The sequence below is a fragment of the Sus scrofa genome, chromosome 15, assembly GCF_000003025.6.
Source record: "Sus scrofa isolate TJ Tabasco breed Duroc chromosome 15, Sscrofa11.1, whole genome shotgun sequence".
NCBI lineage: Eukaryota > Metazoa > Chordata > Mammalia > Artiodactyla > Suidae > Sus > Sus scrofa.
Genome location: NC_010457.5, coordinates 116,476,155 through 116,490,748, shown reverse-complemented (window position 1 = coordinate 116,490,748; position 14,594 = coordinate 116,476,155). Strand labels below are relative to the sequence as shown.

At 35.2% G+C, this 14,594-nt stretch overlaps 1 protein-coding gene across 3 annotated transcripts in view; it reads right to left on the bottom strand.

The window, feature by feature from the left end:
- Window positions 1-14,594, bottom strand: part of SPAG16 (sperm associated antigen 16) — a 951,825-nt gene that overhangs the window by 270,228 nt on the left and 667,003 nt on the right. The gene's annotated exons all lie outside the window — the stretch shown is intronic.

Below are 14,594 nucleotides of genomic sequence, written 5' to 3'. Positions count from 1 at the left end.
TACATCTGCTGGCCATAGCAACGTCAGAACAAAGTCATGTCTGCGACCTACACTACAGCTCATGGCAACACTGGATCCTTAACCCACTGAGAAAGGCCAGGGATCGAACCCGCATCCTCATGGATGCTAGTCAGATTTGTTTCTGCTGAGCCATGACGGGAACTCCGATTTCCAAAGATCATTAATATAAGAGGAAACATACATATGTAGTCCAATGAAAGTAGCAGCAAACAAAATTGTTTACACTTATACATATATAAAAATGCATATGCTGAAAATAAGATTGGTGGGAACTAAATAAGACATCATTATCTTTATGTGATAGGATGATTTATTCTATTTTATCGTTCCTTTTCACATTTTCAAAGTTCCTAATTCCTGGAATTAGCATCTATTAATTGTTATCATCAGACACATATTTTTGAATAAATAATTAAAATAAATCATCATACAGAAATATCTGTCACGTGATCTACTTTTCATTTTCTAAATATCTACTATGTTAAATAGGCAAGAGAGAGGGGTCATCAAGCAAATGGCAGAAACATTAAGCCCTTGAAACATCAGCTGCTTTCAATATGTGAAGGTAATGACCTGCAACTTGGTATTAGGTATAACTATAATAAAATGTTTAGGCTCATTAGAAGGAAAATTAGTATTTCAAACATTTTTAGTACTAATACATTAGTGTGTCTCTCAGGACAGGCTTGTGCAGCATTAAACATTAGCTCATTACACTATTTCCTTGGCACCTTAATGGCATGAATAAGCCAAAGAGATTATGGAATTAGAATGGAAAGAGAAGATAAACATTGGGAATGCTCAAGGAGTGTGAGGCTAAATAAGGAAGGAATATAAAGCTCTGAAATGTTGTAGATAAGGTTGCTGCTGGCAATAAATACTTCTTCCCTATGCTCCTATCAATCTGTTAGGCATTAATAACTTGAATCACCAATCATGCCCTAGGAAGACAGGAGCTGGACATCTCAAACAATTGCTTAGCATCTAGACTATACAACACGGAACTACATAATCACAATCACTTGTTCGCAGTGATTTACATTTATTATCTTATTTAATCCTTCATTTCTATGGTTAAGTATACCATCAGATTATTCAGATGAGAAAACTGAAGCTTAAAATATTATACAATTTCCCCAAAGGCATTTTGTCAGCAAAATATAGATCTAGGATTCAAATCTAGCCAATATGACCCAAGTACCCAAGTTCTTAAACTCTTAACAAGGGAAAAGTTTGCACATCTTGACCTAGATGCTTTGGGAAATGGAAGCCCAAGAAGTCTCACTTCCAGCATAAAGAGCATGGTCTGTTATGGAGGTGGAACACTCTGAAAGAACTAAGAGTACTATATCAGAATAACAACAAATATGTTATTAGCAAAGAACAAATTGAGCAAGCAGGTGTTCTTTTACAAGGCAGGAGAATAAATAGAAATAGATGAAGGCAATTGATGTATACAAAGAACAAATATTTACCAAACTGTGCTATATCCCTAGTGTGGGACTAGGATCAAGAGGCACAATAGATATAAGCTCAAAAGAAGCTTAGACTTAATTGTTGGAGAGAGGAGTAATCAAGCAAGTACGGTACAGAGTTAAAGGCTAGAAGTAAGTGAAGGGTTGTTTACAGTATGGATCGACCACCCAACCCAAACCTGTGGTAATAGAGAAGGTTTCTTCTAGGAAGGCAACTCTAGGATAGATCTGTTAAGTGAATGCAGCTTTCTAGAAACAGTGACATTTTAAATACGTGAAGATTATGAAGAGATGTTAGTGGAGAGAAAGTGGGAGGCCATTGCTAGTATTGAAAACAGTACAATGTCAGAGCACAAAATAGAAATTAACATATTTCACTAGGGGGAATATGGTGAATTTATGATGAGGTTAATAATGTGTAAAAATTCTGAAGAGTTCTTGGAGCTCACACTGAGACATATGAAATTTATATATGATAAAAAAAAGTTGTTACGTGTTTTGAACATAAGTACGTTCAAAAAAGAATGAAGGCTGGCAGTGTCAGTGAGTTAAGCAGGTATTAAGCACAAAATTGTATCTCTGAGACCATGAAAAACAAGTAAACATGAGTATCCTGTGGTTTTCTAGTTTGTGTCCTAAGTCTAAGCAAGAGTTTGAACCCAGGAAAATCTGACTGGACCAGGAGGAAACCTATTACTTGATTCATCAAAGAAATATTGATTGAGCCCACTAGGTATTAGGTACTGATTTAAGCGGTGATAAACAGGAATGAACAAAACAGAGTCCTGCACTTATGGAACTTGCATACTTCTGGAGGGAATCAGACAATAAATTAAATACATCAGAAAAATATGCGGCACATTAAATGTGAATAGTATCTATGGAGAAGAAAAAACTGTATGCCACAGGTACAGCCCTGCCATGGGTGCGTCTCTAAAAAGCAAAAAAAAAAAAAAAAAAAAAAAAAACCCAAAAAACAAAACAACCAACCAAACGAACAAAAAAAACAACTATAGACAAGGAATATCTAGCAGAGAGTGTTAAAAATGTCAACAGCCTGGTCAAGAAGGGTCTCACTAGGAATGTGACCCTTGAGTTAAGGATTTGAGGGGCCAGGCTGTGCTGTAAAACTTGAGGGAGAGAGGAAACGAGAAGAGTGAGATCAAAGTACACTAGGCAGAAGAACTGAAAATAAATAGGTTAGTGTAGCTGGACTTCAGTGTCCTTGATTCTTCATAAAATCAGGAGAAAAGCAAAAATAAAAACAAAACTGGGCTATGTCTTTAAATGGATTGACTAGGGCTGCATTTGGAGATCAGTTGGAGATGATAAAAGCTGTCTTTATTTTTAACTATCCACAGAACATCTCTATTTGGATATTTTATAGATACCATAAGTCAGCATATTCAAAGCCAAGTTCACCTTTCCATCAAACTTGATCTTTGTTATACTTTTTCACGTCAGTAAAAGATTTCATACTCCATGGAATTACAAGAGCTCATTATTTTATTCTCCATCTCTCTTCTCTCCAATCCCATCTAATTGAAGATGACTTAAACCTCTCCACAAATCCCTCATTTCAGGTCCTTCTCATCTCATGCACAGACACATGTAGTGAACTCCTTGCCTTCAGCCACGTAATTTTGCAGTTCGTGTTCACAGCTGATTCTCAGCCAGGGTGATTTTGCCTCCCAGAGGATAGTTGGCAACATCTAGAGACATTTTTGATTGTCATAACTGGGACACCTACCAACTGGCACTCAGTAGAGTCCAGGGATGCTGATTAACATCTTACAGTACACAGGGTAACCCCATCCCCACCCTGGGGTTTATGATATTGCCTGGCCCCTAATATCAATAATGCCATGGTTCACAAACTAATGACAGAATAATATTTCTCTAACATACAAAGTTGAGTCCCTCCTTGACCTGCCTCCTTCCTGCCTCTCCTCTCCCACAACTTTTCCCATGTTGCTTTGCTTTCTACTCTTCAAATAAACCCTTCTCTCATCTTTTTCTTTGTGCTATTACCACTGACTAGGAAGCTTATTCACTATTTTTTCTCTGGTAAATATTAAATATATTTAAAACTTAGCTCCAAGACAACTTCTAAATTATTCCAGGGGACATAAGGTATTCTTTATCTTGCTCCTGAAGAACCATGTCATAAAACTTATGCAACAAACTGTAAATTTTGTATACATGCCTCTTTTTTCCTTATAGACCTATATTGCACAATACATGTGGCTGCGTGGTACTTGAGAAGTTAATTATTGCTACTGAGTAACTCATTTTAAATTACTAAATTTAATTTTTTTTAAATTGAAATCTTCTCATGTGGCTAGACACTATCATGTTGAACATTTTTAGATAATGAACAGCTCCATCATTACAGGAAGTTCAGTTAGATGATACTGCTATAAACTTTTTGTGCCCAGTTTGGGGCTTATATTAAGACACTTAGTAAATATTTAAATAATTGAGTTAATAAATCATTATTTTCATAGCTGAATAGTCAAAGCAAAACTTTTCCTTAGTTATGACTGAACTCTCTCAAGATTTATACCAGATATTTCCACTGATTTTTAATTTTCCATCTTTCTATATACAATTTATTGCAGTACGTATATAGATAGCTATCTATCTTGTGCATAGGTTTTGATTCTTTAATTATATTCTAGTTCATCAAAGACCAGGACTAAATACTCTACTTGGTGAAATATCCCACAAAACCTAACGTAATGCGTTTCATTCTGCAAATGCTAAATATATTGAAATCACTGTTCTGGAATTGTGAATAGATTGGCACAACCTCCTTTCTGCCAGATATGGTGCAAAATTTGTGGATTTCTGAAGGTACAGGGGAGAAGAAGGTTTAACAAATCACTGAAAGTCTTTCTATTCTAAGGACAATTTTTGAAACTAACGTTTTATTTAAGGAGAAATGGAAATTCCTAACATAGCATATAAAATTAATGCATTTCTCCCTCTGGCAATGAGCCACTTCTGAAAGCACTAGAGATAAATTTTCTGACTCTCACGCGAGTTTATTTTCAGTGTCATTATTGGCATTATTTCAGAGACTCACGTATGAGATCTTTGTCCTGTAGGCCTTTGGTGTTTTCTTCTGATGAGGCTTGTAACACTACAGTACTCTTCCATGATATGTTTACGCAGTAGCATACCATAGTGTTGAAGTAGGGCAATAGGATTTTTGGAATATGAAGGAATAAATCAAAGAGATATGAAGTAAAAACTAAAGCTTAGTACTTAATATTTGAAGAGAGAACAAGGTTAAACTATTTCAGTGTGGCATAGCAATGTATGTCACAGGAAAGATTTTAGTTTTGCTGTTGGGTTTGCTAGTAAGTTGGAGTCACAAAGGATCATTCAAATTTCAGAAGGACCAGATGTTGAAAACACATTCTTATTTTCTTTAAAAGCCTATAACTGACACATTCAAATTCAATCTTTTCTCAATTTCTAAAGAAAATATTCATGATTATCAACTCATTTCTGAAAGAGAATATAAAGGTTGTCCAGATCAGTGTCTCTCACAGATTAGAAAAGTGAAGGCTTGAGAAATTAAGTGACTACTCTAAACCTTCACATTAAATTCATGGTCCAATCAGGAATATAATTAAGTCTCCTATAAACACACTGTCAATCTTTATCTAGGAGGAAGGGCTAACTATAAATTTTAAAAAGAATGTCATTATCATTATAATCACATATCTTCTGATTAAATCTGTTGATAGTTAAAAGCAGGTGATAAAAAAGACTTCCTTTGTCAGTTGCAATGGCGTAACAGGGACCAGGTTTACTTTCCTGCATGAAACCAAAAAAATGGATATTAGAAACAAAGGTTGCAAGACACTGTACATCATGCAACAAAGGTCAATAACCACTGAGAGACAGGAAACTAATGGTGTGAGCCATAGAAGTTTACTATGACATACTGCCTTGACAGTTTCTAGCCCACAGCATGGGGAGAGAGAGCCAAACAGAACATTGCTGACTCCCAAGGTTGAGGGGATGAAGCTGAGAGTTTGAGGAGACAAAGGCAGCTGAAGTTTGCAGAACAGAGTACAAGCGGAGAGAGAGTTGCACCTAGAAAACCCTGGAGATCTAGAGTAATTATCTCCAGTATTTAGCTGAGTACTGATTGGCATGTGCATGTGAGGAAACTATCCAAAGGGCTGGAAAAGAACCTGAAATGATTAAAAAGGACAGGGAAAGGTATTCGCATAAGGCTAGGAATTGTGCCTGTCCCAGCTGCCAGTCTGAAAAAATACAAGATTCAGGGGGCAGGGTGGATTAGAGCACAGTGTCTTGCTTCAGTAATGGGGAAATAATTAGCTCTAGACTGAAAACGTCTCTGGTCTAACCTACAAATCTTAAGACCTGAAAGAACCAAACAGTTTATAAGTAATTTAACAGAACAAAGCTCAGGAATATTATAGAGTACAAAATATTCAACACGAACAAAATTAATGAATTTGTGAGGTTCATGGTAATATTGGCCAGAGGTTTGTCAATTTTGTTTAATCCTTTCAAAAAACCGGCTCTTGGTTTTATTGATCTTTTCTAATTTTTTAAAATCTCTATTTCACTTATGTGATCAGAAAAGATGTTTAAAATAATTTCTACCTTCTTATATTTGTTGAGGCTTATTTTGTGACCAAGTATGTGGTCTATCCTAAAGAATGTTGAAAAGAAGGTATATTCTGTTTTTTATTTGGGGGAGGGGCATATAGTACCTTGTAGGTATCAATTAAATCCAACTGGTCTATAGTGTCATTTACAATCTTTGTTGCCTTATTGATTTTCTGTATGGAAGATCTGTCCATTCCTGTGAGTGTTAAAATCTCCTAATACTATTTTAGTTCAGTCAATTTCTCCCTTTATATCTTTTGGCATTTGTTTAATATGTTAGGTGCTTCTTTATTGGGTGTGTATATGTTAACAAGTATAATATTCTCTTTTAGTATTATGGTTATATAATGCCTTTCTGTGTCTTTCCTTATGGTTTTGTTTTAAAGGCTATTTTGTGTTAAATGAGTATTGCTACCCCACTTTCTTGTCATTTTCATTTGAATGAAATATCTCTTTCTGTCCCCTAATTTTCAACTTGTGTTTGTCTTTTGCTCCAAAGTGAGTCTTCTGTAGGGGGCTTGTTGTAGGTTCTTGTTTGTTTTTATCCAATCTGCCACTAATGTATTGATTGAAACAAATGGTCCACTGATGTTTAAACTAGTTATTGATGTTTCCATTGCTATTTTAAATCTCATTTTCCAGTTGATTTTATACTTCTTCTTTGTTAATTTCTTCCTTTTGTTTTTCCTTTTGTGTTTTGATGGTTTTCTTTTGTTTATACTTGAGTTCCTTTGTTTTTGATTTTTGTGACTCTATTGTATGTTTTTGATTTGTAGTTATCCTGTTTCTAATGTATGTTAACCTATAACTATATCTACTGGCTGTAGAGTGATAGTCATATAAGTTTAGACACATTCTAAAAGATCTATATTTTTTACTCTCCTTCCCTATATTTTGTACTTTTTATGTCCTGTTTTACATCTTCATGTTTATCCTTTGCCTGTTAATTGTAATTATAATTGCTTTTACAAATTTTGATTGTTTTTAAATCAATGCACTTGCTTATTTAAAGGATTTTCAACTATTTTATATATTTCCCATTCCTATTATAATTTTCCCTTTATATTCTTGCTTCCTTTCTATTTAGAGAATACCTTTCAATATTTATTTTAGGTTTAGTATTGCTATATTCTTTTAGTTTGTATGTATTTGAAAAAATCTTTATCTTTCCTAAATTATAATATTGCTGGGTATAGTATCCTAGGTTGCAGGATATTAATATTTAATGCCTCTCCTTTCTGGCCTGCAAAGTTTCTGCACATAAATCAGCTGATATCCTTATGGGGGTTCCCTTGTAACTGATTCCTTGTTTCTCTTTCTCCTTAAATTTGTCATTTAAATTGTGATATGTCTTGGTGTGGGTTTGTTTGGGTTCATCATGTTTGAGACTCTCTGTGCTTCTTGTATCTGGATATCTGTGTCCTTCTTAATGTTTGGAAAGTTTTAAGCCATAATTTCTTCAAATACTGTTTTGATCCCCTTTTCTCTTCTTCTCCGGAGTCCCTATTATGCATAAATCTGCATATTTATATTGTCATATAGATCTCATATGTTGCTTTCATTTTTTATTTATCTTTTTATCTGCTGTTCTGATTGATTTCAATTATTCTATCTTCCAGATCACTTATTCATTCTTGTGTTATTTAGTCTTCTACTCCTTGCTTCTAGATTAGTTTTTATCTTAGCAATTGAGTTTTCTAACTGTGATTGGTTTCCCTTTATAGCTTCTCCTTCCTTGTTACAGTGGTCAGGATTTCCATCAATAATCTTTCTTAACTGCTTTAGCATTTTTATTATCTATCTGCTCTTTGAACTTGGGGTCTAGTAGACTGATGAGGTCTGTTTCATTATTTGTTCTTTCAGTGGATTTCTCTTGTTCTTTTAATTGAGAGTAGTGCTCTGCTTTTCTATTTTACTGAATTTCCTATGACTCTAAAAATTTAGGAGAAACAGTTACCAATGGTCTTGAAGTGGTGTTTTTATGTGGAAGTGTCCCTGTGTAGATTGTGTAAGTCCAATATTTTTGATGCAAGAACTATTTTTGGTATGGATGCCAGCCACGTATTTCCTCAGCATGGACTGGCCATTATCCCCTTGCTAGTGGTTGTGATTCATGTTGTGGTGTCCACAGCCTGCACTGGATGCTGGGTGGGACTTCCTCTTTGTTCCACGGCTGTCATAGCCCTACCAGGGACAGGGTCTGCTCCCCAGTTGCTGGAGTAGAAGCCCCGAGAGTTGGGTTAGATAAGGCTCTTTTGCCCTCATGTCCCAAAGGAAGTGAGTGCTGAAGCAAGTGAGGTCTGCATGATCACAGCAAAACTATGTGCCACCTATGCAAGCATCTGTGGTTTTTACCAGAAGCAACCCAAGGGTGTGTCTGCTTCTCCTTTACATTAATCCCAAACCCATGCTAGGCTGGTGTTGGGGACCACCAGGCCCTTTGGGTTGTCTCTGTGTAGCTAGACTGAATGCTCTCCCAGGGCCTATCTTCTGAAATTCACTTCTTAGTTACTGCAAATACTAGCACCTCCACCTGGTGCATATTTCAGGCTGGGAAGTGCAGCAAGAGGGTAGTCATCAGAGCAGGTCATTCTCTTTTCTATTGCTAGCAAGCCAACATGCACACACTTCTCTTGAGCAGAGTCCAGTCTCCTCCAGCTCCCCTATCTGTCCCAGTGGAACTTCCAGCAGCCAAGGGGGCTTCCCAGGGAAAGGGCATGCTTGTTTTGACTCTTCCCTTCTTCACAGCTCCCTCCCAAGGACACAAGTCTTGTCCTGATGTCTGTTTTTTTTTTTTTTTTTTCCTTCCTACCTGTTTACATGGGAATCTTTCTTACAGCTTTGCTTTATAAGAAATTTTCTGATAGTTACCAGTGGGTTTTCTGTGAGAATTTTTCCACAAGTAGATATATTTTTTACAAGTTTATTGGGGTAGGTGAGTTCCATGTCCTTGTACTCTGCCAACTTGATCCTCTGAGACTACTTTTTTTTTTTCCTTTATTTCTTTATTCTCTTCACAGCTGCATCTGTGGCATGTGGGAGTTCCCAGGTTAGGGGTTGAATTGGAGCTGCAGAGGCTGGCTTACACCACATCCATAGCAATGCCAAATCTGAGCTGCATCTGAGGCCTGTGGTGCAGGTTGAGTCAATGCCAGATCCTTAACTCACTGAGAGAGGCCAGGAATCAAACCCATATCCTCATGAATACTATGTCTGGTTCTTAACCTGCTGAGCCACAATGTGAACTCCTGAGGCTATTTCTAATTCAAACACCTAGTGAGTAGTAGCTGGGGTTTGAAACTCAACCTGATTAAATTCAAATCTATTAGATGAACAAGAAGAAAGTCAGGAATACATGCATATGTAAATCAGATGGAAGATATTTATTTAAAGCTTTTTAGTTTAATTTTGATGGACATTATTATTTGATTTTTGGCATGGTGACCTTGGAACTAGCAGAAGCTGAGGGTAAAAACATGGGATGCTGGGGGAGAGGGAAGGTGCTGTGGCTCATTAGCAAAAGTGGCCAGACAATAAAGAGTATGAATAGAGCTTAGTTTTATAATTATTCTTGTCACTTAGCCTGTTAAACTGGAAAATATAAGATTTAACTAAAGCATGCCGATAGATGTCTCACTCAATCTTTAAGCTATTATACTATGACACCTGTACATAATTAACGTGGTTACCTGAGTAACTCACACCCACACTTCATATATACAGATGCACACAGAGAGCATATATTTTCCTGAAATGATTATCACTTGAGAGATCTTTGCCTCTGCCCAGCACCTTACTTTTCTCTAAAAAACCATCTTTAAGTAAAGTGCGTATGCCATATATATTTACATTTGAATAAAGCCTGAACTGGTAATCTTACTTCATGAAACAACCCAGACTAATGGGTGATCTAATTTGAGAATTAAAGGACATTCAAATATTTTTAAAAATAAATTTGTCAACTGGTAAACTTTTACTACTCTTTAATCCATTTAATAATGCTGCTCTAACTTATCCTTTTCCCAAAATAGCACATTTCTCTCCATCCACTTGTCTGCTTTCATTTGTTATAATAAACTGAACAAAGAAATTTGTACATAATTTTAAGATGATGAAATTTCTTTTTTAAGGACTGTGATAAAATTATTAGTCATTGATTAAATGTTTACCAAAAAGTGCTTTCTGTTAGAATAACCCAGATCCAGGTAATGAAGTGTAGTGAGGGGGAGAGAGGACATGAGCTGAAAAAGAGAAATGGATAAGAAATGATCCTAGTCCTTAATGAGCTATGGAGTCATCATGTTGAAACTAATTTGTAAACCTTCTAAATGAAATAAAATATATTGCTCTATAACATTACATTTTAGAAATATTTATTCATAGGAACAAAACAGATATAAGTGAATCTCTTGATTCAACAGACTTGAAAATAACACCATGCCTTCTTTCCCAATGACCTTCATCCCTGGGTTGGGACAATAGTCTGTTTGTTAACCTGTAACTCAGCACACTGCCACTCTGTTCTTTCCATTTGCCAAATCAAGACATAGAACATTTTGTTTGGACTTTGAAATGAACAGCATGTGATACTACTGGAGCAGTTTTTGCATTAATTTGCATAAGAAACTGGAGATCACAGGACCCCCTGAAGAGTAAAAGCTAGTAACAGTCATACAGCACTTGAAATAGTATTCCAGGGATGACAATTTTAATGATGCAGACACTTAAGTTTATTAATCTGTTGTTCTTCATCAAGGCAGTATGTCAGTCCTTTTATATTCCTTGAGTAATGAAGGGGACAGAGCAGAGAATGAAAATCAGAGAAACATGAGTTTTCTGCTGCAGTGATTAGAGGTCAGAAGAGGGGTTGGAACCTGGATGCCTATATTAACAGCTGATCTAGTGCAGACTTCACAATATCCAGGCAGTATCAGTCTCTTTCCTCATTAGAATAAGATTTGATTTTTTTATTCACCTAAATCATTTCCACAAATGTTTATAGAGCACTTACTAAAAACAAGGTACAACTTCATATTGCTAGTAATTTCAAGATAATCATTTCTTAAGTGCTTAGATATGGCTTTTTAAAAAAATAATGTATTTTTAATACTTCATGGTGAAATAAAACTAATCATCTAGCAAAGATGGTAGCAACATGTTAATTACTGTTCTTAATAACAGTCATTTTCCTCTTTATCCCCTTGTTTTTTAGTCACTGTGGAAGACGTTAAATATAGATCCTCACATACTCTGTTAAATCTGTTTTATTTATTGTAAAAGCAACCTAAGGGGTTAGTCTATTTGGCAGAATTCTCTTTTAAAGTGACCAATCATTACTGAGTAATATAGTGTTCACTGAAATAACACTGATGGAATAACTTTTAATTAATTTATTTCCTCTTAATATGTGCATAAGAGCAGTTGCACAAATTCAGGGTAGTATCACTATATACTTAAAAATTGTAATTTATGAATAGGCGTCATCATGTTTACATTTTTAAGGTTCATGTTCATGATAATTGGCTACATTTGACTACTGCCATATTGAAGTGATTGGATAAAATATCTTCAAAACTATAATCTGATTTATAAAAATAAAGAAGAGGGTGGAACTATATATATTTAACTAAAATTCATTGCTTTTCAAAGAATTATTGTGTACTAGGCTGTGCTGCTGTTTGTTCAGGATTTTTTAGAATTTTTTTTTTTTTTTACTAGAGAAACAATCATATATCCTTGAAGATATGTGATTGCATCCGTAGAATGTACATTGGGGAAGGAAAGTTAGAGTCTCAAAAAGTATTGTCTATTTTTACTATTTTACGTATGTAAAACAACATGAGAGGGATGAAATCCACAACTTAATGACTTGGTTTTATTTGTAATTTTGTATTTGAGTATGCAAAATACTCAATAAATAAAAGCTTAGACTGACTACAATTAATTATGACTAAAGAAAAATACATAATTTTATAATAATATTTTGACATTATTTAGAACATTTCTGCACTATGAAAACCATTTAAATAAACTTCATTGTACTGGAAGATCAGTTGCCTAAATACGCTGACCAGTGACATTTTTTTATAAAAGTCATAAATATATTTTGAACAATTTTTGACAGATATATTCTCAAAACAAATATAGGAAACCTGAAAAATGTAATGATTTTAAAATAATATTTTAAGAGCAACACTATAAAATAAATGCAATCTTATCACAGCAAACATTGCACTATAGATATCCTCTATAACAGCCCTTGAGTTTGGACCTGTGTTGGGTTTCTAATATTTCATGACCAATGAATGAATATTCATTGATTACTTTCTATACCAAGAATTTTGTGTTAAGGTATTATTCAGCCAAAAGAATCTATTGTACTTCTCATAGCCAGGGCATTGTTGTACAAATAATGTTGAAAGCCATAGATAATGCTAGGAGGTTACTCTAAAATAGCCCCAACCATTTCACATTCAACCAATAAAACAATTTAACAGTTGTTTATTAGATTCAAGATACTCCACCTGCTCAATCTAATCCTTGTCCACTGCATGCGCCCTGTTCCTCTTTAACAGCACACTTCCACTACATCAGGAACTTGACTTTTGCTGTTGCCTCTGCTTGAGTTCTCTTCCTTAAAATCACTGCATAGTTTTCTTAAATGTCATTCTCTCAGAGTCCTTCCCTAACCATTTCATTGTAAGCCCAATCTCTTACTTCATGACTCTTCTTTTACACTAATTAATTTTGAATAAGCAACACTAATTATTCTTTTTTATTTTTATTAAAGTATAGTTGATTTACAGTATTCCTTCAATTTCTTCTGTACAGAAAAGTGACTCAGCTATATTATATATATATAATAAGCACCACTTATTGAAGAGACTATCTTTCCTCCACTGTATATATATATATATATATTCTTTTTTTTTTCATACTATCTTCTATCATGGTCTAACCCAAGAGCCTGGACATAGTTCCCTGTGCTGTACAGTATGACCCCATATTTATTTGTTCTAAATGTAATAGTTTGCATCTGCCAAGCACAATCATCCCATCCATTCCCTTCTCTCCCTTGGCAAATACAAGTCTGCTCTCCATGTCTATGATCTGTCTCTGTATTGTAGACAGGATCATTTGTGCCATATTTTAGATTCCACAATTAGTGATAACATATGGTATTTGTCTTTCTCTTTCTGACTTACTTTACTTAGTATGAGAATCTTTAGTTTCATCCATGATGCTGCAAATGGCATTAGTTTGTCTTTTTATTGCTGAGTAGTATTCCATTGTATATATGTACCACATTTTCTTCATTCATCTGCTGATGAACATTTAGGTTGTTTCTATGTCTTGGCTATTGTGAATAGTACTGCTATGAACATACGGGTTCATGTACCTTTTTTTTTTTTTTTTTTTTTTTTTTGTCTTTTTAGGGCCATAGGTGTGGCATATGGAGGTTCCCAGGCTAGGAGTCTAATTGGAGTTGTTGCTGCTGGCCTACGCCAGAACCACAGCAATGCCAGATCCGAGACATATCTGCGATCCACACCATACCTCATGATAACACCAGATCCTTAACCCACTGAGCGTGGCCAGGGATCAAACCCAAACCTCATGGTTCCTAATAGGATTCGTTTCTCCTTCTTCACGATGGGAACTCCCTCATGTACCTTCTTTGAATGTTTTGTCCAGATATATGCCCAGGAGAAGGATTGCTGTATCATAAGGTATAGTATATTTAGTTTTTTGAGGAACCTCCATACTGTTTTCCATAGTGATTACAACAATTTACATAACAGTGAAGGAGGGTTCCCTTTTTATTACATTATCTCCAGCATTTATTATTTGCTAACTTGTTAATGATGGCCGTTCTGACTGGTGTGAGGTGGTTCCTCATTGTACTTTTGATTGCCTTTCTCTAATAATTACTGATGTTGAGCATTTTTTCATGTACCTGCCTGCCATCTGTATGTCTTTGGAGAAATGTTTATATAGGTCTTATGCCCATTTTTCAATTGAGTTGTTTGTTATTTTTTTGTTGTTGAGTTGTATGTATATTTTGAAGATTAAGCCATCGTACATTGCATCATTTGCAAAGATTTTCTCCAATTCTGTGGGCTGTCTTTTCATTAATGTAATGGTTTCCTTTGCTGTGCAAAACCTTTTGAGTTTATTTTTGTCTTTATTTTAGGAGGTAGATCAAACAAGATGTTGTGTTTGGTGTTAAAGAGTATTCTAATTTCATTCTTTTACATGTAGCTGTCTAATTTTCCCAGCACCACTTATTGAAGAGACTATCTTTCCTCCACTGTATGTTCTTGCCTCCTTTGTCATAGATTAGTTGGTCATAGGTGCTTGGGTTTATTTCTAGGTTTTCTATTCTGTTCCATTGATCTATATTTCTGTTTTTATGCCAGTATCATACTGTTTTGATGACTG